At 47.2% G+C, this 20,485-nt stretch overlaps 2 non-coding genes across 2 annotated transcripts; both read right to left on the bottom strand.

Moving 5' to 3' along the window:
• Positions 1 to 11,289: 11,289 nt before the first annotated feature.
• On the bottom strand, positions 11,290 to 11,478 carry LOC139243988 (U2 spliceosomal RNA). The gene has a single exon (XR_011589813.1). It is a non-coding gene; the product is annotated as a U2 spliceosomal RNA (small nuclear RNA).
• A 468-nt stretch (positions 11,479 to 11,946) lies between these two features.
• On the bottom strand, positions 11,947 to 12,137 carry LOC139243987 (U2 spliceosomal RNA). The gene has a single exon (XR_011589812.1). It is a non-coding gene; the product is annotated as a U2 spliceosomal RNA (small nuclear RNA).
• Positions 12,138 to 20,485: the final 8,348 nt, after the last annotated feature.

The raw sequence follows: 20,485 nt of genomic DNA, 5'->3' as shown, positions 1-20,485 counted from the left end.
GAGGGGTAATGCAGGCATTGCAATCAGGGAGGAGGAGTGTGAAATAGTAGATGAAATAAACATAGTGAGAGAGGAAGTATTAAGGGGCTTAGCAGCTTTGAAAGTGGATAGATCCTCAGGCCCAGATGAATTTCATCCCAGGCTGTTAAGAGAAGCAAAAGAAGCATTTTCCAATCCTCTCTGTCTACAGCTGTGGTGCTGGAGGACTGCTAACGTTGTACCTTTATTTAAAAAGGGAGAAAGGGATAGACTGAGTAATTACAGGCCAGTCAGCCTAACCTCAGTGGTGGGAATGTTATTGGAAAAAATTCTGAGGAACAGTTTAAATCTTCATTTAGTAAGACACAGATTAATCAAGGACAGTCAGCATGGATTTGTTAAGGGCAGATCGTGTCTGACTAACTTGATTGAATTTTTTGAGGAGGTAACAAGGAGGGTCGACGAGGGTACTGTGTTCGATGTAGTGTATATGGATTTTCGCAAGGCTTTTGATAAGGTTCCACATGGCAGACTGATCACAAAAGTAAAAGCCCATGGGATCCAGGGCAAAGTGGCAAGTTGGATTCAAAATTGGCTCAGAGGCAGGAAGCAACGGGTAATGGGTTGATAGGTGTTTTTTGTGACTGGAAGGCTGTTTCCAGTGGGGTTCCATGAGGCTCAGTACTGGGTCACTTGCTTTTTGTGGTCTATGTTCTGTCTCAAATGAAGCAACATGACTGAGTACTGTAGACTTGTGTAAGTGTGACCTTAGTCTCTTTATTCTGACTCCAGAGTGCCCGCACAGCATGGAAGGCCTGCTTATACAGTGCTCCCAAGGGATGCTGGGATCCCTTGGGACTCCAACAGATGCACCCTCTGGTGGTGGGAGAATTCTAGTTCCAAGGTGTTCCATACATAACATCGCTCCCCCCCACCCCCCCACCCCCGGCCAAAGTCAATACTACACTTATTTACATGGTAAGACGATCTGGGGCTTTCCGCTCCCTAGTCGATCATTTTGGTACAAACACAGGTGCAGATGAGCTGGTTGCTGCGGCAGCTGGCCTTGCTGGGCTGCTGGGGATGATGAGTTCAGCTTCGTGGTCAACCGTGATGTCGGTTGCCACTTGTGTGTGTATTGGAGGGTCGAAGTTGGCGGTGTCCTCTTCAGGTTGCTCGTGGCTGTCTGTGAATCACAGTTTGGTTTGGTCCAAATGCTTTCTGCAAGTTGGTTCATTTGTAAGTTTGACCTCAAACACCCTACTCCCCTTTTTGGCTATGACAGTGCCAGCAAGCCATTTGAGACCATGTCCATAGTTGAGTACAAATACAGAGTCATTGACTTCAATGTCGCGTGACAAATTTGCGCGAACATGGTACATGCTTTGTTGATGCCACCTGCCCTCGACATGATCATGGAGATCAGGATGGACTGGAGAGAGCCTTGTTTTTAGTGCCCTTTTCATGAGCAGCTCGGCAGGGTTAACTCCGGTGAGTGAGTGGGGTCTGCAGGGAGCCTTCCGACACGCGTTTCAAGCTTTGCTTGATGGTTGAGACTGCCTGTTTTGCCTGGCCATTAGATGCGGGCTTGAACGGGGCAGATGTGACATGCTTGATCCCATTGCGGGTCATGAATTCCTTGAATTCAGTGCTGGTGAAGCACGGCCCATTGTCGCTGACAAGGACATCAGGCAGGCCGTGCGTGGCAAACATGGCTCGTAGGCTTTCGATGGTGGCAATGGACGTGCTTACAGACATTATTATACACTCATTCCATTTTGAATAAGCATCCACAACAACCAAAAACATTTTGCCTAGAATCGGACCAGCGAAGTCAACGTGGATCCGAGACCACGGTTTGGAGGGCCATGACCACAAACTTAGCGGTGCCTCCCTGGGTGCATTGCTCAGTTGAGAGCAAGTGTTGCAATGGCACACGCAAGACTCAAAATCTGAGTCGATGCCGGGCCACCACACATGGCTATAGCTTTCATCATTACTGTGCCTGGGTGGGTACTGTGTAGGTCGCGTATGAACGTTTCCCTGCCTTTCTTCGGCAAAACCACACGATTACCCCACAAAAGACAGTCCGCCTGTATGAACATTTCGTCTTTGCGCCGCTGGAACGGCTTGATCTCTTCATGCATCTCCGCTGGGACGCTGGACCAGCTCCCATGGAGGACACAGTTTTTTACAAGGGACAGTAAAGGGTCCTGGCTGGTCCAGGTCCTGATCTGGCACGCCGTAACGGGTGAGTTTTCGTTTTCAAATGCACCATCACCAAAGCAAGTCTGTATGCTGTGCCATTTCCACCCCGGTGGTGGGCAATGGTGGCCGACTGAGAGCATCAGCGCAGTTCTCTGTGCCTGGCCTGTGGTGAATTTCATATTATATATGCAGACAGCGTGAGCGCCCATCTTTGGATGCGAGCAGAGGCATTGGTATTGATACCTTTGCTCTCTGAGAATAGCGATATGAGCAGCTTATGGTCAGTTTCTAACTCGAACTTGAGCCCAAACACATACTGGTGCATTTTTTTCACCCCGTAAACGCATGCCAGAGCTTCTTTTTCAATCATGCTGTAGGCCCCTTTGGCCTTGGACAAACTCCTGGATGCATAAGCGACCGGTTGCAATGTTCCCGGTTCGTTTGCTTGTTGTACACACCCGACCCCGTAAGAAGACGCATCGCAAGCTAGCACTAAACTTTTACATGGGTCATACAGAACAAGCAGTTTGTTGGAACAGAACAGATTTCTGGCTTTCTCAAAAGCAGTCTCTTGTGATTTCCCCCATACCCAGTCATCTCCCTTGTGTAGCAACATGTGTCGGGGTTCTAGCAAGGTGCTTAACCCGGGTAGGAAATTACCAAAATAATTGAGGAGTCCCAGGAACGACCACAGCTCCATCACGTTCTGTGGTCTCGGCGCGTTTTTGATGGCCTCCGTCTTGGCGGCCATCAGTGTGGGGCCACCTCCTCGTATAATCCATAGTGGGAGTTCATGCACCGCTCCATCATAGGATACCTTTACTGCTACACTGCCAATTACAGGGATCAGCTCTTTCGTGTAAGTTCTCAGCTTGGTATGAATAGGGCTCAGCTTGGGTCTTTGTGCCTTGTTGCACCACAGCCTCTCGAAGGCCTTTTTGCTCATGATAGACTGACTTGCACCCATGTCCAATTCCATGGATACTGGAATTCCGTTCAGTTCAACTTTTAACATGATCGGTGGACATTTCATGGTGAAGGTGTGTACCCCGTACTTCTGCCTCCTTGGTTCGAGTCTCTAGTTCAGTTTGATCCGCCATGGATCGGTCTTCATCTGCAACGTGGTGGTTTGCAGCTCGTCTGCACATTCGCTGGAGGTGTCCCATTGTTCCACAATCTTTGCACGCATAGTGTTTGAAGCGGCATTGATGGGCTCGATGATCACCTCCGCAGCGCCAACAAGGTATTAATTGCTTGATGGCAGACTCTGGGTCATCTGAGGTCGTGCAGCTGGAGGCACGTACGTTCTGCCATATGCATTCCTGCCTGAAGACGACGTTACTTTGTGTACAGTACTTGCCGATGCATCTTTATGCTGCGAAATTTGTTTGGTTTTATTGCTGGTGGACATGAATGCCTGGGCTATCATTATGGCTTTGCTCAGGTTCGGTGTTTCAACAGTAAATAGTTTGCGAAGGATAACCTCATGGCCAATGCCGAGCACAAAAAAGTCTCTTAGCATTTGCTCCAGAAATCCATCGAATTCGCAATGTCCTGCAAAGGCGCTTTAGTTCGGCGACGTAGCTCGCCACTTCCTGGCCTTCAGACCGTTGACATGTATAAAATCGATACCTTGCCATCAGAACGCTCTCCTTCGGATTTAGCTGCTCCCGGACCAGCGTACACAGTTGTTCATACGATTTGGTTGTTGGTTTCACCGGAGCAAGAAGATTCTTCATGAGGCCATAGGTTGTTGCCCCGCAGGCGGTGAGGAGGATCGGCCTTCGTTTGGCAGCGTTCACATTCCCTTCCAGCTCGTTGGCCACGAAGTATTGGTCTAGTCGCTCCACGAAGGCTTCCCAATCGTCACCTTCTGAAAATTTCTCTAGGATACCAACAGTTCTCTGCATTTTCGCGTGATGCTTCGTTATCTATTACTCGGCGGCAGTTGTTACGTCTCAAATAAAGCAACGTGACTGAGTACTGTAGACATGTGTAAGTATGACCTCAGCCTCTTTATACTGACTCCAGAGTGCCCGCACAGCATGGAAGACCTGCTTATGCACAGTGCTCCCAAGGGATGCTGTGATCCCTTGGGATTCCAAAGGATGCGCCCTCTGGTGGCGGTAGAATGTTGGTTACAAGATGTTGCATACATAACAGTATACATCAATGATTTAGACTTGAATGCAGGCGGTATGATTAAGAAATTTGCAGACGATACTAAAATCGACTGTGTGGTTGATAATGAAGAAGAAAGCTGTAGACTGCAGGAAGATATCAATGAACTGCTCAGGTGGGCAGAACAGTGGCAAATGGAACTCAATCTAGAGCAGTGTGTGGTAATGCATTTGGGGAGGGCTAACACGTCAAGGGAATACACATTAAATGGCAGGACACTGAGAAATGTTGAGGAACAAAGGGACCTTGGAGTGCATGTCCGCAGATCCCTGAAGGTAGTGAGCTCTGTTCTGTCTGGAGCAGGCAGTCAGAATAGCTCGAATTAAACTTTGCAAAGTCACTGATTACATTGACAGGGAGGATCTAATTACACATTCCAGGGAAACTGCTGGGTGTGTCTTGTCCTCCAAGAGAACCAATCAGAACTTTGGTGCTGCACATAGACATGTCCGAGCTTTATCCAGGCGACGGACACAGAAGGAAGTACGGATGAGAGGGGGAACGGGAAAGTGAGCGGAGAGGGAAACAAGGATAGCCATATTGGTAATCAAAACGATAGTGGTAGCGAGACCTTGTGAGATGGCATGGTCAACGGAGTGGCCATGATTATGGGTAGGTGTGTTTATATGGAAGGAGAGGTTAAGGGAGGGCAGTAAACTTGTGAGGAAGGAGAGTAATTTGCGGCACTAACTGGGAGGAAGGACCATTCAGTGGAGTTGAGGTAAAAGATCAGCCATGATTTTAATTGAATGTCGGAGCTGGCTCGAGGGGTCGAATGGCCTACTCCTGCTGCTCTTTCTTATGTTCTTATCTGGGGAACAAAAATGAAACTGTTTTTTGGATCTGGGAGATGGAACAGTGGCTTGCTCTGTCTATTCCACACATCGACCTGGTATTGCAGTGCCTCTGGGAACATGCAGCTTCGCCTCTCTGGGGTGGGAAGTTGTAAAAGAGAAAAGAAGAAAAAGGGTTTACAGCTGCTTGACCGTGCTCTCCTTTCCTTCGTAGGTTGCTACTCGCCACAGGTCACTTCTCCTGCCGCCGGTGCGCCATGTTGCCGCCTTCTGCTCAGCAAGGTCAGCAGCTGCCTTTGTGGTTTCCTTTCCGTTTTTGAATGTGGGAACTTGTCCTATATAGAATCATAGGCTGCAATTTTGCCATTGTTTAGTTGACAGGATGGGTGGTGGGTTAGTTGTGAACTTTAAAATGATTGACAGCGGGCCGGGAATCCGCTGTCAAACGCGCACACCTGCATTTCCCGATGTCGGGTCTGTCAGCGCTGAGCAGACCTGACCGGCAGTGGCGGGGGACCAAATTCAAATCATTAGTGGCTTGTTTACAGCCACTTCACAATGCTTTTCCTCCCGCTTTTTGAATTGGACAGGTCGCCCACCAGTATCACCGCTGTGCTTAGTGCTCGTCTGTGAAGCTGAGGCGGGAGGTCACTGGCCATTGAATCAGTTGATGAGTTGACAGCTTCAAATGTCACGTCAAAGCTCCCAGCCAATTGAGAAATGTTCCCTTCTCTAAACTGCATTTCCAGTAGGGAGATTCAGAAATGCTGAAAGTCTTTACACGAGTCTCCATCCAGTCTGAGCTCATTACCTCTGCCACCATTGACAGATCGCTTCTGTCATCTTTACTTCACCTGCCATCTATTTCATCAGCATGGGTGCCTTTGACTCGAGTGTTCTCAACTCCATCCCGCCACCACTTCAGTGAAACCCCAACACTGCACGAGGTTGGCAAAGCCACAAAAGAGCTCAAGAACAACAAGGCTACAGGTGCGGATGGAATTCCTGCTGAGGCGCTAAAATATGGCGGAGAGGCTTATTGGCGCGGATACATGGCCTCATCTCTCTCATCTGGAGGGAGGAGAGCATGCCGGGAGATCTCAGAGATGCAGCGATGGTGTCCATTTTTAAAAAGGGGAACAAATCCGACTGCGGCAACTACAGGGGAATCTCCCTGGTATCAACCACTGGGAAGGTTGTCGCTAGAGTTCTCCTCAACCGTCTTCTCACTGTGGCCGAGGAGCTCCTCCCGGAGTCACAGTGTGGATTTCGTCCCCTATGGGGAACAACAGACATGATCTTTGCAACACAACTGCAGGAAAAATGCAGGGAGCAACGCCAGCCCTTATACATGGCCTTCTTCGATCTTACAAAGGCCTTTGACACTGTCGACTGTGCGACTTATGGAGCGTCCTCCTCCGTTTTGCATGCCCCCAAAAGTTTGTCAAAATCCTTCGCCTCCTCCACGACGACATGCAGGCCGTGATCCTTACCAGCGGATCCACTACAGACCCATTCCACGTCCGGACCAGGGTCAAACAGGGCTGTGTCATTGCTCCAACCCTCTTCTCAATCTTCCTCGCTGCCATGCTCTACCTCACTGTCAACAAGCTCCCCGCTGGAGTGGAACTAAACGACAGAACCAGTGGGAAGCTGTTTAAGCTACGCTGCCTCCAGGCCAGGTCCAAGATCACCCAAACCTCTGTCGTTGAACTGCAGTACGCGGACAACGCCTGCGTCTGCGCACATTCTGAGGCTGAACTGCAGGATATAGTCGATGTATTCACCGAGGCATATGCAAGCATGGGCCTTACGCTTAACATCTTTAAGACAAAGGTCCTCCACCAGCCTGTCCTCGCCGCACAGCACTGCCCCACAGTCATCAAGATTCACGGCATGGCCCTCGACAACGTAGACCACTTCCCATACCTCGGGAGCCTCTTGTCAACAAAGGCAGACATTGATGCAGAGATTCAACATTGCCTCCAGTGCGCCAGTGCAGCCTTCGGCCGCCTGAGGGAAAGAGTGTTCAAGGACCGACCACCAAGCTCATGGTCTACAGGGCTGTAATAATACCCGCCCTCCTGTATGGGTCAGAGGCATGGACGATGTACAGAAGATACATCAAGTCGCTGGAGATATATCCCCAACGATGTCTCCGCAAGATCCTGCAAATCCCCTGGGAGGACAGGCGCACCAACATCAGTGTCCTCGCCCAGGCTAACAACCCCAACATTGAAGCATTAACCACACTCGTTCAGCTTAGCTGGGCAGGCCACTTAGTTCGCATGCCAGATGAGAGACTCCCCAAGCAATTGCTCTACGCAGAGCTCCTTCATGGCAAACGAGCCAAAGGTGGGCAGCGCAGACGTTACAAGGACACCCTCAAGGCCTCCCTGGCGAAGTGCAACATCACCACTGGCACCTGGGCGACCCTGACCGAAGACCGCCCTAGATGGAGAAAATGCATCCGGGAGGGCATTGAGCTCTTTGAATCTCAACGCTACAAGCGTGAAGAGGTCAGGCACAAGCAGCGGACCGGAACGTGTGGTAAATCAGAACCAACCCCCCCTTCCTCTGATGAATATTTGTCCCACCTGTGACAGGGTCTGTGGCTCTCATGTTGGACTGTTCAGCCACCAAAGAACTCATTTTAGGAGTGGAAGCAAGTCTTCCTCGACTCCGAGGGACTGTCTATGATGATGATGATGATTTTAGACTCTCTCACCTTGCTCCTCAGAATCTGACCACGATCAGCCCCGACACTCGCGTCACCAGGCACACCGGCAGCACCAACAACAACACCAGCAACCTTCTCCGTAATCACCTGATGCTGCACAGGACAGAGGGCATCAGCACACGACCACATTGCTGCCAGGGATGGCCTCACCATGGCCAGATTTACTCCAGTATCCCGACAACCTCCTTGTTTACCGTAGCTTTGGCCAAGTCCTGTTCCTTGGCAAACATAGAAACATAGAAAACGGTTGCAGGAGTGGGCCATTCGGCCCTTCGAGCCTGCACCGCCATTCAATGAGTTCATGCTGAACACGCAACTTCAGTACCCAATTCCTGCTTTCTCGCCATATCCCTTGATCCTCCTAGTAGTAAGGACTACATCCAACTCCTTTTTGAATATATTTAGTGAATTGGCCTCAACAACTTTCTGTGGTAGAGAATTCCACAGGTTCACCACTCTCTGGGCGAAGCAGTTTCTCCTCATCTCGGTCCTAAATGGCTTACCCCTTATCCTTAGACTGTGACCCCTGGTTCTGGACTTCCCCAACATTGGGAACATTCTTCCTGCATCTAACCTGTCTAAACCCGTCAACATTTTAAACGTTTCTATGAGATCCCCTCTCATTCTTCTGAACTCCAGTGAATACAAGCCCAGTTGAGCCAGTCTTTCTTGATATGTCAGTCCCGCCATCCCGGGAATCAGTCTGGTGAACCTTCGCTGCACTCCCTCAATAGCAAGAATGTCCTTCCTCAAGTTAGGAGACCAAAACTGTACACAATACTCCAGGTGTGGCCTCACCAGGGCCTTGTGCAACTGTAGTAACACCTCCCTGCCCCTGTACTCAAATCCCCTTGCTATGAAGGCCAACATGCCATTTGCTTTCTTAACCGCCTGCTGTACCTGCATGCCAACCTTCAATGACTGATGCACCATGACACCCAGGTCTCGCTGCACCTCCCCTTTTCCTAATCTGTCACCATTCAGATAATAGTCTGTCTCTCTGTTTTTACCACCAAAGTGGATAACCTCACGTTTATCCACATTATACTTCATCTGCCATGCATTTGCCCACTCACCTAACCTATCCAAGTCACTCTGCAGCCTCATAGCATCCTCCTCGCAGCTCACACTGCCACCCAATTTAGTGTCATCCGCAAATTTGGAGATACTACACTTAATCCCCTCGTCTAAATCATTAATGTACAATGTAAACAGTTGGGGCCCCAGCACAGAACCTTGCGGTACCCCACTAGTCACTGCCTGCCATTCTGAAAAATACACATTTACTTCTACTCTTTGCTTCCTGTCTACCAAACAGTTCTCAATCCACGTCAGCACACTACCCCCAATCCCATGTGCTTTAACTTTGCACATTAATCTCTTGTATGGGACCTTGTCGAAAGCCTTCTGAAAGTCCAAATACACCACATCAACTGGTTCTCCCTTGTCCACTCTACTGGAAACATCCTCAAAAAATTCCAGAAGATTTGTAAAGCATGCTTTCCCTTTCACAAATCCATTCTGACTTGTACCTATTATGTCAATACTTTCCAAATGCGCTGCATCGTGCGATGTGTGACAATGTGCACGATGTGATGTGCGACAACATGCGCGGTGTGTGATGTGTAACAATGTGCACGATGTGATGTGTGACAGTGTGCGCATTGAGTGATGGGTGACATTGTGCGCACTATGTGATGTGTGACCGTACGCACGGTCTGATGTGTGACAATGTGCGCACCGTGTGACGTGTGACAATGTGTGCGGTGTGATGTCTGATAATGTGCGCGGTGTGTGGGAATGTACACGCGTGTGATGTGTTACAATATACACGTGTGATGTGTTACAAAATACACAGATGTGTGGTGTGCTACAATATACATGTCTGTGATGTGTTGCAATATACACACACGTGTGGTGTTACAATATACACATGTGCTGTGTTACAATATACACACCGTGTGATGTGTTACAGTATACACACGTGTGCTGTGTTACAATATACATGTGTGATGTGTTACAATATACACGTGTTTTGTTATAATATACATGCTGTGTGATGTGTTACAGTATACACACACGTGCTGTGTTACAATATGCACGGCGTGTTATGTGTTACGATATTCACGTGTGATGTGTTACAATTTACACGCGTGTGATGTGTTACAATATACATACATGTGATGTGTTACACTATACCTACGCATGTGATGTGTTACAATGTACACAGGTCGTGTGATGTGTTACAATATACACATGCCGTGTGATGTGTTACAGTCTATACATGTGTGCTGTGTTACAGTATACACGTCGTGTGATTTGTTACGATATACACGTGTGATGTGTGACAATATACACTCACGTGTGATGTGTTACAATATACACGCTGTGTGATATGTTATATTATACACGTGTGCTGTGTTACAATGTACACGGCGTGTGATGTTACAATATACACGTGTGCTGTGTGACAATATACATGTGTGACAGTATACATGCTTGTGACGTGTTACAATATACATGCGTGTGATGTGTTACAATATACACGCGTGACGTGCGACAATATACATGCGTATGATGTGTGACAATGGGCGCACCGTATGATATGTGAAAATGTGCGTGCCGTGTGATGTGTGACAATGTTTGCGCTATGTGCTGTGTTACAATATACACACGTGTGCTGTATTACAATATACACGTGTGTGATGTGTTACAATATACACACGTGCTGTGTTACAATATACACGCCGTATGATGTGTTACAATATACACACGTGTGATGTGTTACAGTATACACGTGTGCTGTGTTACAATATACACGCCGTGTGATGATATACATGTGTGATGTGTGACAAATACATGTTGTCTGTGAGCCAATGTGTGTGATGTTACAATATACACACGTGATGTGTGACAATATACACATCATGTGAGGTGTGACAATATACACGCGTATGGTGTGTGACAATGTGCGCGACGTGTGAAATGTGATAATGTACATGCATGTGATGTGTGACAATGAGCGCGCCGTGTGATGTGTGAAAATGTGCACGGTGTGTGATATGTGACAATATAAATGTCATGTGTCGTGTGACAGTATACACGCCGTGTGCTGTGTGACAAGATACAAGCGTGAGATGTGTGCAAAATCTTTGAAATTTGAGAGCGAATGTGCAGCAGGCTGTGTTTGGGTGTAGTCGGGTGAGTGAGTTGTGTGTGGAAATGGTGTTTGTTTTTTTTGTTGAATTGTGTGTGATGTAGAAATGATAAAGTGGAGGAGCTGTGCAAGCAAGCAATAATGGCAAGTAAAATGAGTGTGGCATAAAAAGAAAGAAAAAAGGAGATGTTTTGAATGAATCTGCTTTTAATTTTGAAATTCTCCCAAAAGGGAGGTGCACCGTTCCCAGAGACACTGCAATACCGGGTCGATGCGTGGAGTGGACGGAGCAAGCCCCTATTCCATCTCCCTGTTCCAAAAATCAATTTAATATATGGTCCCCAGATAGGGGACGTATCAGATATTAAACTGATAAGAACAGATTTTTTTTTCAAAATATACTTTATTCATAAAAAAATCTGTACAGTACATTAGGCACTTCAGTACATTTAGCTGCGGTCAGCAATCCCATACACTATATTTGGGTGCTGACGGCAGTTCTGTTCATTACATTCCTTGTTTTCCAGTTGAAGTGCAATTCGGTACAATAAACAGGATACATTGTGGTACATTGACACAAATGACGTTTCATGTGTTACGATACAGTACACGGAATGGGTGAAGGTATATTTACATTTTTCTTTTCAAACATGCATTTCGCAACAGACCTTGCATTGTACATGGCACGACATTGGTGTTTACAGATTTGGTGCTCTATGTACACAAAAAGTAAATTATGTACTGATTCCTGCCCCCGGGTTTTGCGTGGCAGAAGGGCTTTAAACTGTGGCCCTTCCCCACCGTGCCTTTGCGGCGACTGCATAAAAAGAAAGAAAAAAGGAGATGTTTTGAATGAATCTGCTTTTAATTTTGAAATTCTCCCAAAAGGGAGGTGCACCGTTCCCAGAGACACTGCAATACCGGGTCGATGCGTGGAGTGGACGGAGCAAGCCCCTATTCCATCTCCCTGTTCCAAAAATCAATTTAATATATGGTCCCCAGATAGGGGACGTATCAGATATTAAACTGATAAGAACAGATACTACACTTGATCTTAGCCAAAAGGCCGAGAAGCGATGCCGCGGCGGCCCAAACTGTTCTCAGCTCCCGTTTGCCCTCCCTTTATTGAGTCAGACTGACTGTGCCCAAAGACATATAACTGTTGACTCTTTCACTGTTATTTTCTAATTGGAACAGATTAGTTTACAGAAGTTGCCTTTTTCCCTTTTTCAGTGAAACTGCTTCATAGATATGTAAAGTGACAGTATTCCAGCAATCAGATGGAGAGGGTTGTGCCTATCCACACGTACGTCACTGTCAGAGGCTGCGATGCAACCAAAACGTTTTCCAGCAGCTGCTTGAGTGACAATGCAACAACCGACTGGTGAGGTGATCTGGCTTCATAACTGTACACACGGGGCTCAGTTTTGGCCAGGAGTTGCTCTGTTTTTTTTTTGGGAGTAACTTGGTTTTTCTGGCGTAATTTCAAAATCCCCATTTCCCCAATCAATTTGCACCAGTGTAACTCAGTTAGTTACGATTCTTTTAGGTTCGTTTTTTTTCCAAAAGAGGGCGCTACCAGCCACCTACGCCAGTTCTGCCCATTTAGGCAACTTTGGCCAGCTAATAGTTACTCCAGCGTATGTGGCCACTTCAGAAAATCCTTGGGGAGAGTTAAAGAAATCGGCGCAGATCTGGGAATTAAACATACAGGGGTATCTGACAATTCGGAAGGATAGACAAGAAGGGAAAGGAGGTGGGGTAGCTCTGTTAATAAAGGATGATATCAGGGCAGTTGTGAGAGATGATATTGGCTCTAATGAACAAAATGTTGAATCATTGTGGGTGGAGATTAGAGATAGTAAGGGGAAAAAGTCACTGGTGGGCGTAGTTTATAGGCCCCCCCAAATAATAACTTCACGGTGGGGCGAACAATAATCGAGGGAATAATAGAGGCATGTGAAAAAGGAACGGCAGTAATCATGGGGGATTTTAACCTACATATCGATTGGTCAAATCAAATCGCACGGGGTAGCCTGGAAGAGGAATTCATAGAATGCATACGGGATTGTTTCTTAGAACAGTATGTTACAGAACCTACAAGGGAGCAAGCTATCTTAGATCTGGTCCTGTGTAATGAGACAGGAATAATAAACAATCTCCTAGTAAAAGATCCTCTCGGAATGAGTGATCACAGTATGGTTGAATTTGTAATACAGATTGAGGCTGAGGAAGTAGTGTCTCAAACGAGCGTACTATGCTTCAACAAAGGGGACTACAGTGGGATGAGGGCAGAGTTAGCTAAAGTAGACTGGGAACACAGACTAAACGGTGGCACAATTGAGGAACAGTGGAGGACTTTTAAGGAGCTCTTTCATAGTGCTCAACAAAAATATATTCCAGTGAAAAAGAAGGGCGGTAAGAGAAGGGATAACCAGCCGTGAATAACCAAGGAAATAAAATTAAAAACCAATGCGTATAAGGAGGCCAAGGTTAGTGGGAAACTAGAAGATTGGGAAAATTTTAAACGACAGCAAAGAATGACTAAGAAAGCAATAAAGAAAGGAAAGATAGATTACGAAAGTAAACTTGCGCAAAACATAAAAACAGATATTAAAAGCTTTTCCCGATATATGAAATGGAAGAGAGTGACTAAAGTAAATGTTGGTCCCTTAGAAGATGAGAAGGGGGATTTAATAATGGGAAATGTGGAAATGACTGAGACCTTAAACAATTATTTTGCTTCGGTCTTCACAGTGGAAGACACAAAAACCATGCCAAAAATTGCTGGTGACGGGAAAGGAGGACCTTGAGACAATCACTATCACTAGGGAGGTAGTGCTGGACAGGCTAATGGGACTCAAGGTAGACAAGTCCCCATGTCCTGATGAACTGCATCCCAGGGTATTAAAAGAGATGGCGGAAGTTACAGCAGATGCATTCGTTATAATCTACCAAAATTCTCTGGACTCTGGGGAGGTACCAGCAGATTGGAAAGCAGCTAATGTAATGTCTCTGTTTAAAAAAGGGGGCAGACAAAAGGCAGGTAACTGTAGGCTGGTTAGTTTAACATCTGTAGTGGGGAAAATGCTTGAAGCTATCATTAAGGAAAAAATAGCGGGACATCTAGATAGGAATAGTGCAATCAAGCAGACGCAGCATGGATTCATGAAGGGGAAATCATGTTTAACTAATTTACTGGAATTCTTTGAGGATATAAGGAGCATGGTGGATAGAGGTGTACCGATGGATGTGGTGTATTTAGATTTCCAAAAGGCATTCGATAAGGTGTCACACAAAAGGTTACTGCAGAAGATAAAGGTACGCGGAGTCAGAGGAAATGTATTAGCATGGATCGAGAATTGTCTGGCTAACAGAAAGCAGAGAGTCGGGATAAATGGGTCCTTTTCGGGTTGGAAATCGGTGGTTAGTGCTGTGCCACAGGGATCGGTGCTGGGACCACAACTGTTTACAATATACATAGATGACCTGGAAGAGGGGACAGAGTGTAGTGTAACAAAATATGCAGATGACACAAAGATTAGTGGGAAAGCGGGTTGTGTAGAGGACACAGAGAGCTGCAAAGAGATTTAGATAGGTTAAGCGAATGGGCTAAGGTTTGGCAGATGGAATACAATGTCGGAAAATGTGAGGTCATCCACCTTGGGGGAAAAAAAACAGGAAAATGGAATATTATTTGAATGGGGAGAAATTACAACATGCTGCGGTGCAGAGGGACCTGGGGGTCCTTGTGCATGAATCCCAAAAGTTAGTTTGCAGGTGCAGCAGGTAATCAGGAAGGCGAATGGAATGTTGGCCTTCATTGCGAGAGGGATGGAGTACAAAAGCAGGGAGGTCCTGCTGCAATTGTATAGGGTATTGGTGAGGCCGCACCTGGAGTACTGCATGCAGTTTTGGTCACTTTACTTAAGGAAGGATATACTAGCCTTGGAGGGGGTACAGAGACGATTCACTCGGCTGATTCCGGAGATGAGGGAGTTACCTTATGATGATAGATTGAGTAGACTGGGTCTTTATTCGTTGGAGTTCAGAAGGATGAGGGGTGATCTTATAGAAACATTAAAAAAAGTGAAAGGGATAGATAAGATAGAGGCAGAGAGGTTGTTTCCACTGGTCGGGGAGACTAGAACTAGGGGGCACAGCCTCAAAATACGGGGGAGCCAATTGAAAACCGAGTTGAGAAGGAATTTCTTCTGCCAGAGGGTTGTGAATCTGTGGAATTCTCTGCCCAAGGAAGCAATTGAGGCTAGCTCATTGAATGTATTCAAATCACAGATGGATAGATTTTTCACCAATAAGGGAATTAAGGGTTATGGGGTGCGGACGGGTAAGTGGAGCTGAGTCCACGGCCAGATCAGCCATGATCCTTTTGAATGGCGGAGCAGGCTCGAGGGGCTAGATGGCCTACTCCTGTTCCTAATTCTTATGTTCTTATGTTATGTTCTTATGTTCTTCTGGTACATCGGAAGCCATTCGGCCTGGGATAGGGGCGGGAAGGGAAGCAGAGAGGACCTGCACCTAAACCATCAAACCATACAAACCACCAAACCTTGCAAACAAAAAGTTCTAAGAATTCAATAAGAAATAAAAAATTGAAATAAGTCCTACCTTCACCTTCAATCTCTGCCCGGGAAGGCAGCGGGCCGGCCGGTGCGGGAGGCCGCTCGGCCTGGGCTGGGGGCGGGCCGGAGAACTGATAGAAATCATTGGCAGGCAAGAGCACTATCAGTTCTCCGGCCTGCCCCTCGCCCTGGCCGAGTGGCCTCCCGGTGCAATCGATCGCTTAGAAATCGTACTGGGAGGCCCCTCGGCCTGGGCTAGGGCGAGGAGCGATTCAACTGGCCGGCATCGGGGCCTACAGAGCGGCTGCAGCAAGCAAATTAACAGAGAGGCTGCAGCAAGCAGACGGCTGGGGGGGGCGTGGTACGATTCAACTGGCCGGCATCGAGGCCCACAGAGCGGCTGCAGCAAGAAAATTAACGGAAAGGCTGCAGCAAGAAAACGGAGAGGCTGGGAGCGAGGAGCTACTGCGCATGCACGGACATCACCAGCGGACTCCACTGCGCATGTGCAGATCTCCCGGCACAGTTTTCTGCGCAGAACGCTGGCTCCAGCCCTGACTCGACTGGCCACGCTGCGCGACTACAGGGAAGAGGCCGGACAGCGGCCAAAGTGGCAACAACATTTTTCGGCGCACCTTGGAACGGAGTAAAGCGGCACAACTCCGGTAAGTGCGCCGAAAAACGGGCTGGGCCAAATTTGAGGCCACGGAATGGGAAGAGAAGCAAAGCTGAAATCGGAAAGCAGAATGTTAATTTTGAAGACAGAGGAAACAAGGGCTAGAAAATAGACAACAAGGGAGTTTGGCAGTGCTAAATGGTATATACTTTAATGCAAGGAGTATAGTGAATAAGGCAGATGAGCTGAGAGCACAGATAGACACTTGGGAGTATGACATTATAGCTATTACTGAGACATGGCTGAAAGAAGGACAGGTATAGCAGCTCAACGTTCCTGGTTACACAGGTTTTAGATGGGATAGAGAGGGGAGGGACAGGGGGTAATAAATGAGGGGCGGGGGACGGCAGGGTCGCAGTATTGATTAAGGAAACAATTACAGCGGTGAGGGGGGGATGATATGCTGAAAGGATCGTCAAATAAGGCCATATGCAATGAATTGAAGAACAGTTCTCCAAACAGTCAGAGGGAGATAGGGCAGTAATCGTAGGGGATTTCAACTCCCCTAATATTAACTGGGATAAAATTAGTGTGAAAGGTATAGAGGGTGCGGAATTCCTAAAATGCATTCGGGAGAACTTTTTTCATCATCATAGGCAGTTCCTTGGAATCGAGGAAGACTTGCTTCCACTCTTAACATGAGTTCTTAGGTGGCTGTACAGTCCAATACAGTTTCTGTCACAGGTGGGACAGATAGGCGTTGAGGGAAGGGGTGGATGGGACTGGTTTGCCGCACGCTCTTTCCGCTGCCTGCGCTTGATTTCTGCATGCTCTTGGCGACGAGACTTGAGGAGCTCAACGCCCTCCCGGATGCACTTCCTCTACTTAGGGCGGTCTTTGGCCAGGGACTCCCAGGTGTCAGTGGGGATGTTGCACTTTATCAGGGAGGCTTTCAGGATGTTCTTATAACGTTTCCGCTGCCCAACTTTGGCTCGTTTGCCGTGAAGGAGTTCCGAGTAGAGCACTTGCTTTGGGAGTCTCGTGTCTGGCATGCGAACATTGTAGCTTGCCTAGCGGAGCTGATCAAGTGTGGTCAGTGCTTCAGTGCTGGGGATGTTGGCCTGGTCGAGGACGCTAACGTTGGTGCATCTGTTCTCCCAGGGGATTTGTAGGATCTTGCGAAGACATCGTTGGTGGTATTTCTCCAGCGACTTGAGGTGTCTACTGTACATGGTCCATGTTTCTGAGCCATACAGGAGGGCAGGTACTACTACAGGCCTATAGACCATGAGCTTGGTGACAGTTTTCCTCAGACAGCCAAAGGCTGCATTGGCGCACTGGAGGCGGTGTTGGATCTTGTCGTCAATGCCTGCTCTTGTTGATAGGAGGCTCCCGAGATAAGGGACGTGGTCCACGTTGTCCAGGATCGCGCCGTGGATCTTCATGACTGGGGGGGCAGTGTTGTGCGGCGAGGACAGGCTGGTGGAGGTCCTTTGTCTTACTGATGTTTAGCGTAAGGCCCATGCTTTTCGTACACCTCAGTAAATACGTCAACTACGTCCTGGAGTTCAGCCTCTGTGTGTGCGCAGACGCAGGCGTCGTCTGCATACTGTAGCTCGACGACAGAGGTTGGGGTGATCTTGGAACTGGCCTGGAGACGGCGAAGATTGAACATGTTCTATAGTTTAGTTCCACTCCAGCCGGGAGCTTGTCGACTGTGAGGTGGAGCACGGCAGCGAGGAAGAATGAAAAGAGGGTTGGGGCAATGACGCAGCCCTGCTTGACCCCGGTCCGGGTGTGGATTGGGTCTGTGATGGATCCGTTGGTAAGGATTACGGCCTGCATGTCGTCACGGAGCAGGCAGAGGATGGTGATGTACTTTTGGGGACATCCGAAGTGGAGGAGGACGCTCCATAGACCCTCGCGGTTGACAGTGCCAAAGGCCTTTGTAAGATCGAAGAAGGCCATGTATAAGGGCTGCCGCTGTTCCCTTCATCTTTCGTGCAGCTGTCGCGCTGCAAACATCTTGTCCGTTGTGCCCCGTAGGGGACGAAATCCGAACTTTTTTAGCCACTATGTAACAAGCCCAAACAAGGGAGGGGGTGGTTCTGGACTTAGTTTTAGGGAATGAAGCTGGGCAGAAGGAAGGGTTTTCAGTGGGAGAGCGTTTTGGTGCTAGTAATCATCATTCAGTTAGATTTAGGTTAGTTATGGAAAAGGAGAACGATAGACCAGGAATAACATTTCTGATAAGAACATAAGAAATAGGAGCATGAGTAGGCCATAGGGCTCCTCGAGCCTGCGCCGCCATTTAATACGACCATGGCTGATCCAATCATGGACTCAGGACCACTTCCCTGCCCGCTCCCCATAACCCCTTATCGGTTAAGAAGCTGTCTATCTCTGTCTCTGTCTTAAATTTATTCAATGTCCCGGCTTCCACAGTTCTCTGAGGCAGTGAATTCCACAGATTTACAACCCTCTGAGAGAAGAAATTTCTCCTCATCTCAGTTTTAAATGGGCAGCCCTTTATTCTAAGATTATGTCCTCTAGTTCTAGTCTCCCCTATCAGTGGAAAGATCCTCTCTGCATCCACCCTGTCGAGCCCCCTCATAATCCTACACGTTTCGATCAGATCATCCCTGATTCTTCTGAATTCCAATGAGTAGAGGCCCAACCTGCTTTCCTCATAAGTCAACCCCCTCATCTCCAGAATCAACCTAGTGAATCTTCTCTGAACTGCCTCCAATGCAAGTATATCCTTTCGTAAATATGAAAACCAAAACTGTACGCAGTATTCCAGGTGTGGCCTCACCAATACCCTGTATAACTGTAGCAAGACTTTCATGCACAAGTACCCCCAGGTCCCGCTGTACTGCAGCACTTTGCAATTTTTCTCTGTTTAAATAATAACTTGCTCTTTGATTTTTTTTCTGCCAAAGTGCATAACCTCATACTTTCCAAGATTATACTCCATCTGCCAAATTTTTGCCTACTCACTGAGCCTGTCTATGTCCTTTTGCAGAGTTTCTGTGTCCTCCTCACACATTGCTTTTCCTCTCATCTTTGTATCGTCAGCAAACTTGGCTTCGTTACACTCGGTCCCTTCTTCCAAGTCGTTAATATAGATTGTAAATAGTTGGGGTCCCAGCACTGAGCCCTGCGATACCCTACTAGTTACTGATTGCCAACCCGAGAATGAACCATTTATCCCGACTCTCTGTTTTCTGTTAGTTAGCCAATCCTCTATCCATGCTAATTATTACTCACAACCCCGTGAACTTTTATCTTGTGCAGTAACCTTTTATGTGGCACCTTGTCAAATACCTTTTGGAAGTCCAAATACACCACATCCACTGGTTCCCCTTTATCCACTCTGTTTGTTATATCTTCAAAGAATTCCAGCAAATTTTTCAAACATGACTTCCCCTTCATAAATCCATGCTGACTCTGCCTGACCGAATTATGCTGTTCCAAATGTCCTGCTTCTTTAATAATGGACTCCAGCATTTTCCCAACCACAGATGTTAGGCTAACTGGTCTATAGTTTCCTGCTTTTTGTCTGCCTCCTTTTTTAAATAGGGTTGTTACATTTGCAGTTTTCCAATCTGCTGGGACCTCCGCAGAATCCAGGGAATGTTGGTAAATTACAAACAATGCATCCATTATCTCTGCCACAACTTCTCTTAAGACCCCTAGGATGCAAGCCATCAGGTCCAGTGGATTTATCCGCCTTTAGTCCCATTATCTTACTGAGTACCACCTCCTTCGTGATTGTGATTGTGTTCCTCGCCCCCCACCCCACGATAGCCCCTTGACTATCAACTGTTGGGATATTGTTTGTGTCATCTCCGTAAATACTGATACAAAATATTTGTTCAGAGTTTCTGCTATCTCCATGTTCCCCATTACTAATTCCCCGGTCTCGCCCTCTAAGGGACCGACATTTATTTAGCCACTCTTTTCCTTTTTATGTACCGATAGAAACTCTTGCTATCTGTTTTTATATTTCGTGCTAGTTTACTTTCATAGTCTATCTTCCCTTTCTTAATCATTTTTTTAGTCATTCTTTGCTGGCTTTTCAAAGCTTTCCAATCTTCTGTCCTCCCATTAGTTTTGGCCACTTTGTATGTCCTTGTTTTTAATTGGATAACGTCCTTTATTTCTTTAGTTAGCCACGGATGGCTACCTTTTCTTTTACACCCTTTTCTCCTCACTGGAATATAT

The sequence above is a fragment of the Pristiophorus japonicus genome, unplaced genomic scaffold (genome assembly GCF_044704955.1).
Source record: "Pristiophorus japonicus isolate sPriJap1 unplaced genomic scaffold, sPriJap1.hap1 HAP1_SCAFFOLD_1951, whole genome shotgun sequence".
Classification (NCBI taxonomy): Eukaryota; Metazoa; Chordata; class Chondrichthyes; family Pristiophoridae; genus Pristiophorus; species Pristiophorus japonicus.
This window is presented reverse-complemented; position numbering and strand designations above follow the sequence as displayed.